Here is a 13144-nt window from a genome sequence, read left to right as displayed (position 1 = left end):
GTATCACAGCCGTCCACAATACGAGCGCGAAGAGTCTCTACGTTTGGTACCGGGGTTGCGTAGACAAGAGCTTTCAAATGCCCCCATAAATGAAAGTCAAGAGGGTTGAGGTCAGGAGAGCGTGGAGGCCATGGAATTGGTCCGCCTCTACCAATCCATCGGTCACTGAATCTGTTGTTGAGAAGCGTACGAACACTTTGACTCAAATGTGCAGGAGCTCCATCGTGCATAAAACACATGTTGTGTCGTACTTGTAAAGGCACATGTTCTAGCAGCACAGGTAGAGTATCCCGTATGAAATCATGATAACGTGCTCCATTGAGCGTAGGTGGAAAAACATGGGGCCCAATCAAGACATCACCAACAATGCCTGCCCAAACGTTCACAGAAAATCTGTGTCGATGCCGACTGTGAAAATTTGCAATTTGATCACGTTGGAATGAAGCCTCATCCGTAAAGATAACATTTGCACTGAAATGAGGATTAACACATTGTTGGATGAACCATTCGCAGAAGTGTACCCGTGGAGGTCAATCAGCTGCTGATAGTGCCTGCACACGCTGTACATTATACGGAAACAACTGATTCTCCCGTAGCACTCTCCATACAGTGACGTGGTCAACGTTACCTTGTACAGCAGCAACTTCTCTGATGCTGACATTAGGGTTATCGTCAACTGCACGAAGAATTGCCTCGTCCATTGCAGGTGTCCTCGTCGTTCTAGGTCTTCCCCACACGCGAGTCATAGACTGGAATGTTCCGTGCTCCCTGAGACGCCGATCAATTGCTTCGAACGTCTTCCTGTCGGGACACCTTCGTTCTGGAAATCTGTCTCGATACAAACGTACCGCACCACGGCTATTGCCCCGTGCTAATCCATACATCAAATGGGCATCTGCCAACTCCGCATTTGTAAACACCGCACTGACTGCAAAACCACGTTCGTGATGTACACTAACCTGTTGATGCTACGTACTGATGTGCTTGATGCTAGTGCTGTAGAGCAATGAGTCGCATGTCAACACAAGCACCGAAGTCAACATTACCTTCCTTCAATTGTGCCAACTGGCGGTGAACTGAGGAAGTACAGACGAAACTAAAATGAGCTCTAACATGGAAGTTAAGCGTTTCTGGACACATGTCCACATAACATCTTTTCTTTATTTGTGTGTGAGGAATGTTTCCTGAAAGTTTGGCCGTACCTTTTTGTAACACCCTGTCGGTAACATGTTACATGTAACGGAACACAGTGCTACGCTCACACACAAGACTTATAAAGTTTTTCCCTTAATGCCAATAGGGATTTCTATTACAATTAAAATGCAAATTCTCATTTCTATTCATACTTCTTGTCAACAAAGATCTGTAATGATTGTCATGACAGGGAAATTGTATACACTGACCTTGTGGTCGTTGGTTCTTGGTCGGGGAATGGGCAATGTAAATATAAAAGATCCTCTGAGATTACAGCTCTGAGTTAGGGGAAGCACCATGGGTAGGGGAGTGGGCACAACGCCGCGAGAGATCTGGGTGAGCGGAAACAGGCAGCACTCTGTCAGCGGCGGCCGTGCAAGGCGCAGCCTCGGATGCCGCCCGGTTATGCAGACTTCCACTAAAGACCACTGAAGGCTTGGTAACGCTCATAATTGAGACGACATTAGGTCAGTTGGTACAGCAGCAATATTCATCCACGGGCAGCCGAGACACAGATACTATGGCGTGTGAGTGTAGCGTGGAATAACACGAGGACGACAGTATCAGGGATAGTGCCAGCTCACGGCTAGGCGCATCTCATCTTCATCAGATTAAAGCGAAGTATTTGCTTGCAAGGGTATGGACCACTGAAACTATGTCAATTAGTTCACTACAGATAAAACTGGCCATAATTTATTTAGCTCGAATCGATACGCTTTCATTAGGTTCCCTAACATTGTCTTAATAATTTACCGATTTGCGTCGCTAAATTAACTAACTGTCTACATTTCTGTTCGAAATTGATTAACAGTTTGTGTTATTACTATTTCCGAAGCTTCATTTCATTTTATAAATATTTTAATGATTTATTTATTGTCGTGTTGCGAAATATTTAACGTTCGTATTGTAAGGTGTGTGCTCAGTTCAGTTGTGGCTTATCTGCTGCGTAGTAAACCTAACTTGTCCTTATGTAAAGAAACTATGACCCAGGTAACTTAGTAATAAACGCAACCTGTCTTTGGTATGAGAAAAAAGTTGAAAGAACAGCATGCTCTTAAGTTGGATCGCGTAACGGGAAATATCAGGCATATCTTTAGAAACGGAACATCACTTGCATGATTCTAGCAATATCAAGAGTTTAGTAGTGAGTAGCTTACAGCTGATTACTGTGGAATGAGGATGAAGACCTCATACTGTACTCATAGTTGCCAAATATGAAACACTCGATATCCACTGGCAATATGACTTGGAGTCGTCTGAATGATGCTAAAGTTTGAAAGATTTGAACATGCACCGTTTGCCAAGAGGTGTTAGAAACCTCGAGATAATAATCTATTCGAGGTAGTTTGTGAAACATGAACAAACACACCTTCTCAGGGTCATGCATAGCAACCCTCAAAACAGCGTCCGCCGATGGGACCGCCGATGGGATCATTGAATAAACTGAAGGAGAGAGTGACTGGGCTGACTGCAGAATGTGTCTGATTGCTGTTGTGGTCTTCAGTCCAAAGACTGGTTTGATGCAACTCTCCATGCTAATCTATCCTTTGCAAGCCGCTTCATCTCAAATTAACTACTGGAACCTACATCCTTCTGAACCTTCTTACTATATTCAGCTCTTGGTCTCTATCTACAATTTTTGCCTTCCACGCTTGGTGATCCCTTGATGCCTCAGAATGTCTCCTACCAACAGATCCCTTCTTCTAGACAAGTTTTGCCACAAATTACTCATCTCCCCAGTTCTATTTAATACCTCCTCATTAGTTACACGATCTATTCATCTAATCTTCAGCATTCTTCTGTCGCACCACATTTCAAACGATTCTGTTCTCTTCTTGTCCAAATTGTTTCACTTTCATACATGACTTCATTCCATACAAATACTTTCAGACTTTCAGAAAAGACTTCCTGATACTCGATGTTAACAAATTTCTCTTCTTCAGAAACGCTTTTCTTACCATTACGAGTCTACATTTTATATCCTCCCTATTTCGACCGTCATCAGTTATTTTGCTCCCCAAAAAGCAGAACTCATTTACTATTTCAAGTGTCTCATTTCCTAATCTATTTCCCTCTGCATCACTTGATATAATTCGATTGCATTCCGTTACCTTCGTTTTGCATTTGTTGATGTATATCTTATATCCTCCTTTCAGGACACTGTCTTCCAAATCCGTTGCTGTCTCTGACGGAATTACAACGTCATCGGCACACATCAAAGCTTTTATTTCTTCTCCCTGGACTTTAATTCCAACTCCAAATTTTTCTTTTGTTTCCTCTACTGCTTGCTCAGTATACAGATTGAATAACGTAGGTGATAGGCTACAACCCTTCTCAACCATTGCTTCCATTTCGTGTCCCTTGACTCTTATAATTTCTATCTGGTTTCTATACAAATTGTAAATAGCCTTTCACTCGATGTATTTCATTCCTGCCACCTTTAGAATCTAAAAGAGAGTATTCCAGTCAACATTATCAAAACCTTTCTCTAAGTCTACAAATGCTGTAAACCTATGTTTGGCTTTCCTTAACGTATCTTCTATGAGATGTCGCAGGGTTCTGGAATCCAAACTCATCTTCCCCGACGTCGGCCAATCATAATAGGGATTAAATTTATTTCGACCATACAATTTGTGCAATTTTTACAGTTCTAATAATTGTTAGGGAACAGGTATTACGTCATGTTATGTGTATTTTGATAGGTACTAAGAACATATCACTACGCCTGCAAATGATTCAGGTGACCCTTGTGGAAAATCTACCTTATTACTCTCCAAGTACAAATTATTTCCAGTACCCAGATAGTCAATACTCATTTGCAGATTGTCCCCCCTACCTATTTTACTGTAAAACTTTTTAAGACATAATTACTATAATTTTTTTAACATATTATAAGAAATTGTGCAGTAGTACCACAATCTCGGACTATCCCGACAGCTACTCATGGACTAACTGATGGTTAGAAAAAATATCTAATGGTTCGATAGTGACTCATTTAATTTATAAACAGCAATTTAACTTTGGAAGTCTTTTACTCAGTTTGCCACAGGAAGCATTTGTGGCACTTGTACTCTCAGTCCTTCAATTGTTATGAATAAAAGTGAACGTCAAGGCCATATAGAAACACCGATGTCTAAGAACATTTTGGCATCATTCTGATATATGATATCAGAGTATATGGACCTCTGCCATGCCGAAGGGTCTGTTTTTAGCTGATTTCCCTTGACAAGCCTTAATTGTAACACGCAAATAATAGAAATTCTTCAGAAAATACGAGGGCAGTTCAATAAGTAATGCAACACATTTTTTTTCTCGACCAATTTTGGTTGAAAAAACCGGAAATTTCTTGTGGAATATTTTCAAACATTCCCGCTTCGTCTCGTATAGTTTCATTGACTTCCGACAGGTGGCAGCGCTGTACGGAGCTGTTAAAATGGCGTCTGTAACGGATGTGCGTTGCAAACAATGGGCAGTGATCGAGTTTCTTTTGGCGGAAAACCAGGGCATCTCAGATATTCATAGGCGCTTGCAGAATGTCTACGGTGATCTGGCAGTGGACAAAAGCACGGTGAGTCGTTGGGCAAAGCGTGTGTCATCATCGCCGCAAGGTCAAGCAAGACTGTCTGATCTCCCGCGTGCGGGCCGGCCGTGCACAGCTGTGACTCCTGCAATGGCGGAGCGTGCGAACACACTCGTTCGAGATGATCGACGGATCACCATCAAACAACTCAGTGCTCAACTTGACATCTCTGTTGGTAGTGCTGTCACAATTGTTCACCAGTTGGGATATTCAAAGGTTTGTTCCCGCTGGGTCCCTCGTTGTCTAACCGAACACCATAAAGAGCAAAGGAGAACCATCTGTGCGGAATTGCTTGCTCGTCATGTGGCTGAGGGTGACAATTTCTTGTCAAAGATTGTTACAGGCGATGAAACATGGGTTCATCACTTCGAACCTGAAACAAAACGGCAATCAATGGAGTGGCGCCACACCCACTCCCCTACCAAGAAAAAGTTTAAAGCCATACCCTCAGCCGGTAAAGTCATGGTTACAGTCTTCTGGGACGCTGAAGGGGTTATTCTGTTACATGTCCTTCCCCATGGTCAAACGATCAACTCTCAAGTGTATTGTGCTACTCTTCAGAAATTGAAGAAACGACTTCAGTGTGTTCGTAGGCACAAAAATCTGAACGAACTTCTCCTTCTTCATGACAACGCAAGACCTCACACAAGTCTTCGCACCCGAGAGGAGCTCACAAAACTTCAGTGGACTGTTCTTCCTCATGCACCCTACAGCCCCGATCTCGCAACGTCGGATTTCCATATGTTTGGCCCAATGAAGGACGCAATCCGTGGGAGGCACTACGCGGATGATGAAGAAGTTATTGATGCAGTACGACGTTGGCTCCGACATCGACCAGTGGAATGGTACCGTGCAGGCATACAGGCCCTCATTTCAAGGTGGCGTAAGGCCGTAGCATTGAATGGAGATTACGTTGAAAAATAGTGTTGTGTAGCTAAAAGATTGGGGAATAACCTGGTGTATTTCAATGCTGAATAAAACAACCCCTGTTTCAGAAAAAAAATGTGTTGCATTACTTATTGAACTGCCCTCGTATAAAGGGTATCATTACTGGAAACTGGACCTTCGTGATTGCTTTTACGGTTTGTGAAGACTGCGTCATTTTCGCTGTTCCCGTAGAAACGAAGACTATTACATACGCTTCTTATCGCTGCGAAGTCACATAATAATGCGAAAGGACACAAAACACAGGCATGAGTTGTTCCCTTGTGTTTTAAATCGTATAATACACTTCACCACTTGCTGAGGATTGTACTGATTTTCGTCTGTATGTTTTTACCATCAACACAAAGCGAGGAGAAAGGTGAGGAACAGACAAGAACTACAACAAACAGCGTAATCAATAAATCAGAAGAAGGTACACCGCTTATCACTGTGACAACTACGTCTCGCAACAAACGCCTGAGAATAGGAGCGCTAATACGTTTACAACTGCCATCATAAATCTGGGGCGGGCCGGGCGTGTACCGCGCTGCGTAACTCACGGGCAGTTGCCGGGAGGTAGCGACCAGTTTTGGGTTAGGTCGTGTCGAGCAGCAAGAGTAAATTCACTCCGAACATTACCTCTGGTTTGCGTATTTGTTTTGCGCCCACGAGGACCGAGTGATGTAATCGGTTCATCAGCTTTCACGACGTGTTTGTCATAAGCAGTGTTACAGTGCATCAGGATCACGAGAATCCTACAGCATCAGCAGGTATTGGAGATACGGAGTGCGGAGTAGTGTTTCTCAGCCTCACCTTCACACCTTTGCCTTGATATACAGGTAACAGCTTACACGGGCTCGTGTCTGACGTCGAACCATCGCTTCAGATACGAACGTATAAGTGTAATGTATCAAAACGATTTTCAGAATTACTGAGTGATATAGTGCAGTGGGAAAATTATGTCGATCCAGGGACTTCGAAACCTAGTATGTACTGAATGATTTACGTTTTGCATTGTTTCGTCAAACATTTCGCGTCACACGTCATACGGCATCACGAGAGAGGTTTTCGAAACTAGTTTTTGCTCTGTTTATGATGATTTCTCTGTCGACGACATTGTACGATATGAAAAGAGTTACAGAAATGATTCCTTAAAATAGAATGTGTTATAGGGCTACTGAATTTATTACAGTCTATGTCTATCGTTACCTGAATGAATTGTAGCAGCATATCATCGTAAGAACATGCACATGTTATAAGTTACAAGCGAACGGTGGTCAATGATTTTTGTAGTGTATGGTTCTGCCCCTGTCGGTACTTGGTAGTAGTAAGCGTAGTCTAGCGTGTTGACTGCCCTTCGTTATCATTAAGAACCTAAGTTTGACTGATATGAAAACATAGACACAACAGTTTAAAGTTTATTATTAAGCGTAGAAAAGCTCTCAAGCGATTCTATAACTGTAACCGTCGCACTTTTGATAGTCCTCGAATTAAAAAAAATCTTTACAGTTTGTAACGCGCGTGTCACAGAATGATCGGTAGAAATATTTTAAAATTTATTTAAACGGCGACGCCAAAAGGTTCTTGACGTTGAAAATACATTTTAAAATTATCAGTTTACTTTTTTCGGTTTCCGTATCACAATCGGTAGAAAAGGAACCATTCCTTATACGATCACTTCGTTGTCCGTCCGTCTGTTAAGACTCGTTTTTCTCAGGAACAGGTACAGCTGTCAAGTCGAAATTTGTTTCAAATACTGAAGTCTACGGTCCTTTGGAGACGAAAAGAATTTAAGCTTCAATTAATGCATTAAAAATATGGTCATTTACTTCTCTTAAGTTTGCTAAAACACTCATCAAAACCCTTTAGGGTACGTCCCGTTGACCTAGATGCGTGGAAGTTTCCACAGCAAAAGTAAAAGAGAAAAAAAAAAAAAACTGGAAAACTGCTAATCTGTAATTACATCAGATAAAACATATTATTTTTGCTATTTGTTGACTGCCTATCTGTGTGTCCATCTTGTTAACGCCCCTTTTTCTTATAACGGGCACAAGTATCAATTTGAAATTAGTGTCGAATACTAAAGTCTAAGGTTCATTGGCGCTGTAAGTCAATGCAGTCAAAAGACACGGCCATTTATGTCACATATTTTGATACTTACACTCACTCATCAAACCTATAGATAAACTGTCTATATACATAATTAAGTTTGTACGGAACCATCAGAGCGTGAGTCTTAATCGCACTTATCCGGTTTCGTGTTTACAAAACTCGAACATTAAACATTTACAAACTAACGTAACTGTTATATCATTCTTCTAACTTAAATATTTTATTATACCTGACACTGCCAGCGTAGTTGAAGTCGATCCTTAAAAATAGTGTTGTTGTCTCTCTTAGGAAACCTTTTATTTGCCAAGATCGCAAGGAAGGATACATCGATTACTAGTTTCGACCCGGTAAATGGTCATCGTCTTTTCACATAACAGAAAGCAGTGTCTGTATCGATTAATGAAATAAAAAAAAATTGTTCAAATGGCTCTGAGCACTATGGGACTCAACATCTGTGGTCATAAGTCCCCTAGAACGTAGAACTACTTAAACCTAACTAACCTAAGGACATCACACACATCCATGCCCGAGGCAGGATTCGAACCTGCGACCGTAGCAGTCGCGCGGTTCCTGACTGAGCGCCTAGAACCGCTAGACCACCGCAGCCGGCACTGAAACAACACACTTCGTCACAATCATGTTTGCAATTCCAAATAATTTGTAAATTTGGGATTGTAAACATGATTGTGACAAAGCATCTTGCTCAAGTAGTCGATGTAGACAGTGCTTTATATTATGTGATTTGAAGATGACCATTTAACTGGTCGAAATAGTAATGTATTCTCCTTTGCGATCAAGCCAAATAAAAAATTGTGAGCGATTGTATCTTCATTTCTTTCGCCCGTCTTCCGTCTCTGAATCACGTTTACGTACGTCGATTCCATCTACAATAACAGAAGGTCTTAAATCTCGCAGAAGCTACTTTAGATCCGACTCAAATTGTTCATGTAGCTATCACGTAATCTCTCGTCTACTCAACATGCCTGAGAAGTTTAACATAACTGAAACATGTAGACAAGAGCAGATCCTAGACTTTTCCGAAAGAGTCTACAGACAAAACGATACATGCTGCTTATCATTTGACTTGTAACTAATTTCACTCTATACAGAACATTTAAAGATATTCATTGCCCTGATGGCTACACCTCAAAGGTCATAGCTCTGCTTAATGTACTCCCCAACAAAAGGTTGACGCTATGTCCACCACTCGAATACGAAACCTTATCTACATCTACATCTACATTTATACTTCGCAAGCTACCCAACGGTGTGTGGAGGAGGGCACTTTACGTGCCACTGTCATTACCTCCCTTTCCTTTTCCAGTGGCGTATGGTTCGCGGGAAGAACGACTGCCGGAAAGCCTCCGTGCGCCCTCGAATCTCTCTAATTTTACATTCGTGATCTCCTCGGGAGGTGTAAGTATTGAGAAGCAATATATTCGATACCTCATCCAGAAACACACCCTCTCGAAACCTGGACAGCAAGCTACAGCGCGATCCAGAGCGCCTCTCTTGCAGAGTCTGCCACTTGAGTTTGCTAAACATCTCCGTAACGCTATCACGGTTACCAAATAACCCTGTGACGAAACGCGCCGCTCTTCTTTGGATTTTCTCTATCTCGTCCGTCAACCCGATCTGGTACGGATCCCACACTGATGAGCAATACTCAAGTATAGGTCGAACGAGTGTTTTGTAAGCCACCTCCCTTGTTGATGGACTACATTTTCTAAGGACTCTCCCAATGAATCTCAACCTGGTACCCGCCTTACCAACAATTAATTTTATATGATCATTCCTCTTCAAATCGTTCCGCACGCATACTCCCAGATATTTTACAGAAGTAACTGCTACCAGTGTTTGATCTGCTATCATATAATCATACAATAAAGGATCCTTCTTTCTATGTATTCGCAATACATTACATTTGTCTAAGTTAAGGGTCAGTTGCCACTCCCTGCACCAAGTGCCTATCCGCTGCACATCTTCCTGCATTTCGCTGCAATTTTCTAATGCTGCAACTTCTCTGTAAACTACAGCATCATCTGCGAAAAGCCGCATGGAACTTCCGACACTATGAACTAGGTTATATATATATATATATATATATATATATATATATATATATATATATACACTCCTGGAAATTGAAATAAGAACACCGTGAATTCATTGTCCCAGGAAGGGGAAACTTTATTGACACATTCCTGGGGTCAGATACATCACATGATCACACTGACAGAACCACAGGCACACACACACACACACACACATATATATATATATATATATATATATATATATATATATATATTGTGAAAAGCAATGGTCCCATAACACTTCCCTGTGGCACGCCAGAGGTTACCTTAACGTCTGTAGACGTCTCTCCATTGAGAACAACATGCTGTGTTCTGTTTGCTAAAAACTCTTCAATCCAGCCACACAGCTGGTCTGATATTCCGTAGGCTCTTACTTTGTTTATCATGCGACAGTGCGGAACTGTATCGAACGCCTTCCGGAAGTCAAGGAAAATGGAATCTACCTGGGAGGCTGTATCTAATATTTTCTGGGTCTTATGAAGAAATAAAGCGAGTTGGGTCTCACACGATCGCTGTTTCTGGAATCCATGTTGATTCCTACAGAGTAGATTCTGGGTTTCCAGAAACGACATGATACGCGAGCAAAAAACGTGTTATAAAATTCTACAACAGGTCGACGTCAGGAATATAGGTCTATAGTTTTGCGCTTCTGCTCGACGACCCTTCTTGAAGACTGGGACTACCTGTCCAATCATTTGGAACCTTCCGTTCCTCTAGAGACTTGCGGTACACGGCTGTTAGAAGGGGGGGGGGGGGCAAGTTCTTTCGCGTACTCTGTGTAGAATCGAATTGGTATCCCGTCAGGTCCAGTGGACTTTCCCCTGTTGAGTGATTCCAGTTGCTTTTCTATTCCTTGGACACTTATTTCGATGTCAGCCATTTTTTCGTTTGTGCGAGGATTTAGAGAAGGAACGGCAGTGCGGTATTCCTCTGTGAAACAGCTTTGGAAAAAGGTGTTTAGTATTTCAGCTTTACGAGTGTCATCCTCTGTTTCAATGCCATCATCATCCCAGAGTGTCTGGATATGCTGTTTCGAGCCACTTACTGATTTAACGTAAGACCAGAACTTCCTAGGATTTTCTGTCAAGTCGGTACATAGACTTTTACTTTCGAATTCACTGAAAGCTTCACGCATAGCTCTCCTTACGCTAACTTTGACATCGTTTAGCTTCTGTTTGTCTGCAGAGGTTTTGACTGCGTTTAAACTTGCAGTGAAGCTCTCTTTGCTTTCGCAATAGTTTCCTAACTTTGTTGTTAAACCACGGTGGGTTTTTCCCGTCCCTCACAGTTTTACTCAGCACGTACCTGTCTAAAACGCATTTTACGATTGCCTTGAACTTTTTCCATAAACACTCAACATTGTCAGTGTCGGAACAGAAATTTTCGTTTTGATCTGTTAGGTAGTCTGAAATCTGTCTTCTATTACTCTTGCTAAACAGATAAATCTTCCTCCCTTTTTTTATATTCCTACTTACCTCCATATTCAGGGATGCTGCAACGGCCTTATGATCACTGATTCCCTGTTCTGCGCTTACAGAGTCGAAAAGTTCGGGTCTGTTTGTTATCAGTAGGTCCAAGATGTTATCTCCACGAGTCGGTTCTCTGTTTAATTGCTCGAGGTAATTTTCGGATAGTGCACTTAGTATAATGTCACTCGTTGCTCTGTCCCTACCACCCGTCCTAAACATCTGAGTGTCCCAGTCTATATCTGGTAAATTGAAATCTCCACCTAAGACTATAACATGTTGAGAAAATTTATGTGAAATTATTCCAGATTTTCTCTCAGTTGTTCTGCCACTAATGCTGCTCAGTCGGGAGGTCGGTAAAAGGAGCCAATTATTAACCTAGCTCGATTGTTGAGTGTAACCTACACCCCTAATAATTCACAGAACCTATCCACTTCCATTTCACTACAGGATAAACTACTACTAACAGCGAGAAACACGCCACCACCGGTTGCATGCAATCTATCCTTTCTAAACACCGTCTGTGCCTTTGTAAAAATTTCGGCAGAATTTATCTCTGGCTTCAGCCAGCTTTCCGTACCTATAACGATTTCAGCTTCGGTGCTTTCTATCAGCGCTTGAAGTTCCGGTACTTTACCAATGCAGCTTCGACAGTTTACAATTACAATACCGATTTCTGCTTGGTCCCCGCATGTCCTGACTTTGCCCCGCATCCTTTGAGGCTGTTGCCCTTTCTGTACTTGCCCGAGGCCATCTAACCTAAAAAACCGCCCAGTCCACGCCACACAACCCCTGCTACCCGTGTAGTCGCCTGCTGTGTATGGTGGACTCCTGACCTATCCAGCGGAACCCGAAACCCACCACCCTATTGCGCAAGTCGAGGAATCTGCAGCCCACAAGGTCGCAGAACCGTCTCAGCCTCTGATTCAGACCCTCCACTCGGCTCTGTACCAAAGGTCCACAGTCAGACCTGTCGACGGTGCTGCAGATGGTGAGCTCTGCTTTCATCCCGCTAGCGAGACTGGCAGTCTTCACCAAATCAGATACCCACCCGCAGCCAGAGAGGATTTCCTCCAATCCATAGCGACACATATCATTGGTGCCGACATGAGCGACCACCTGCAGATGGGTGCGCCCTGTACCCTTCATGGCATCCGGATGGACCCTTTCCACATCGGGAATGACTCCCCCCTGGTATGCACACGGAGTGCACATTAGTTTTCTTCCCTTCTCTTGCTGCCATTTCCCTAAGGGGCCCCATTATGCGCCTGACGCTGGAGCTCCCAACTACCAGTAAGCCCCCCCCCCCCCTCTGCGACCGTCCGGATCTTGCAGACTGAGGGGCAACCTCTGGAACAGGACAAGCAGCCATGTCCGGCCGAAGATCAGTATCAGCCGGAGACAGAGCCTGAAACCGGTTCGTTAGACAACTGGATAGGCCTTCCGTTCAGCCCTCCGGAATGTCTTTCGCCCCCTGCCACACCTCGAGACTACCTCCCACTCTACCACGGGTGAGGGGTCAGCCTCAATGTGAGCAGTTTCCCGGGCAACCACAGCCGTAGTCCGATTGGTGGAATCGTGGGACGAGCTGTCCGTCCCCGACAAACCTCCATCTGGACCCACAAAGTGATGCCCATTGGCAACAACTTCAAGCTGCGTGACCGAAGCCAACACTGCCTGAAACTGGGAGCGAAGGGATGCCAACTCAGCCTGCATCCGAACACAGCAGTCGCAGTCACAGTCAGGTTCAAAACTGACGTTGTTATTGGCCC

General features: G+C 43.2%; 1 protein-coding gene across 2 annotated transcripts in view; it reads left to right on the top strand.

Annotated features, from left to right (window-relative positions):
- The first annotated feature begins 6282 nt into the window (after window positions 1–6282).
- LOC126236241 (uncharacterized) overlaps window positions 6283–13144 on the top strand; it is a 55483-nt gene continuing 48621 nt past the window's right edge. The window contains exon 1 of one of the 2 annotated variants that reach the window (XM_049945395.1): window positions 6283–6537. The gene's annotated coding sequence lies outside the window, so the exon portion shown is untranslated. The remainder of the gene's footprint in view (window positions 6538–13144) is intronic. The other variant, XM_049945387.1, reaches the window with a different exon arrangement.

This window comes from Schistocerca nitens, chromosome 1 (assembly GCF_023898315.1).
Source record: "Schistocerca nitens isolate TAMUIC-IGC-003100 chromosome 1, iqSchNite1.1, whole genome shotgun sequence".
NCBI lineage: Eukaryota > Metazoa > Arthropoda > Insecta > Orthoptera > Acrididae > Schistocerca > Schistocerca nitens.
The sequence above is the reverse complement of the archived record's forward strand: the minus strand, read 5'-3'. Positions and strand labels throughout refer to the sequence as shown.